We start from the raw sequence: 1286 nt of genomic DNA, 5'->3' as shown, positions 1-1286 counted from the left end.
GGGCGGGGCGGCGTGATCCAGTTCACGCTCCATGGATAACATGCACAAGACGCCCCCCCCCCCATCACGGTGCATAGCAGTCGCACCGCTGCACTCGCTGATGCCAACGACCTCTCGCCCAAAGCCTAACCCCGTCATCGGCGGCCGCGGGTTGCCTCGGCTCTGCGCTGCCCAGGACGCCCGGCGGGCTGCGTCTATCAAAAGGTCAGATAGGTTTACACGCGCCGAGCGGCGCCGGGGCTGAGCTCCGCGCCCAGCGCTCCGGGCAACGCTCTCAGTGGCAGAGGAATTTTAAGTAAGTCTAAACTTATAGGAAACTTAGGAAACTATCTCAGAAATAAAATCAAAAATAAAAATATGCGTAGAAAAAATAGAAAAATAAAATTTGACGGAAAAGATTCTTAAAATTTATCCCGCTAAAACCCTTTCTAGAAAAATTGAACTCCCCTACATCGGGATCACCGCCACCGCCGACGCCGCGACGCTCGGACCGAGCGGGCAGACCTCTGGGGCGACTCCGGTCGGTCGCGGAAATGCCAAAGGAAAGGAATCTGATTTCGCCGTTGTCATTCGGCCTTCTTGCTCCTCCGGCGCCGCGGCGTTGGCGCGTGGAGAGGACGTGGAACAGTCAGGCCCGGCCCTCGATAAGGGCTGACCAAGTGAAGCTGTCTTGTCACAGTCGTCAATCTCTGGTAGGGCACCGACGAGACTGGGCCGAGGCCTGGATAGCGTCGCGCTAACAAATAACGGCCCGCCTGTGCCTCTTCCCGAAAATAGGCCTTTCCGAACACAAGGCAACAGTCATTTTTTAAGCCGGCAGCCGGCACCTTTTTGCCAGCACTGACCTTACACACCGCACGGCGCATGGCACCGCTCGAGTCGGGGGTCAAACCGCTCCGTGCACTGGCAGCCTGACTCACCTTGGCGCTGCTCGCTGCTCCTATACCCGCCTTCAAGAGGCGCTCCTCCCCCGCCTTTCACAAAATCCACATCCTGTCAAACGCGCGGCTCACTACGCGGCTGGCAGTCGTCGTCGGTGGCCGCAAAGATTCTGCATTTAGATGGAGACGTCGTGAAGGCTGTTCCACTAAACCCGCCCAGAACGGGGATGTGAAAACGGAAGGGAGACACCGATAGAAACTCGGGGAAATGCATTAAACGATTAGGGGCCCGCGGAGGAGGTTGGGAGCGGCGGTGTAGCCCGGCCGCGATAGCGTCCGCCAAAACACTGACCGCGAGGGCCACCACCGGCGCGGCGCTCTGCAGCCTGCCGGCCTGTCGCGGCC

The 1286-nt window shown here is 59.1% G+C and overlaps 1 protein-coding gene across 2 annotated transcripts in view; it reads right to left on the bottom strand.

The window, feature by feature from the left end:
- LOC113204338 (uncharacterized) overlaps positions 1–1243 on the bottom strand; it is a 17131-nt gene extending 15888 nt beyond the window's left edge. The window contains exon 1 of one of the 2 annotated variants that reach the window (XM_052273205.1): positions 921–1243. The gene's annotated coding sequence lies outside the window, so the exon portion shown is untranslated. The remainder of the gene's footprint in view (positions 1–920) is intronic. The other variant, XM_052273203.1, reaches the window with a different exon arrangement.
- Positions 1244–1286: the final 43 nt, after the last annotated feature.

Source organism: Frankliniella occidentalis, unplaced genomic scaffold (genome assembly GCF_000697945.3).
Source record: "Frankliniella occidentalis isolate FOCC.00 unplaced genomic scaffold, Focc_3.1 Scaffold253, whole genome shotgun sequence".
NCBI classification, from domain to species: domain Eukaryota; kingdom Metazoa; phylum Arthropoda; class Insecta; order Thysanoptera; family Thripidae; genus Frankliniella; species Frankliniella occidentalis.
The sequence above is the reverse complement of the archived record's forward strand: the minus strand, read 5'-3'. Positions and strand labels throughout refer to the sequence as shown.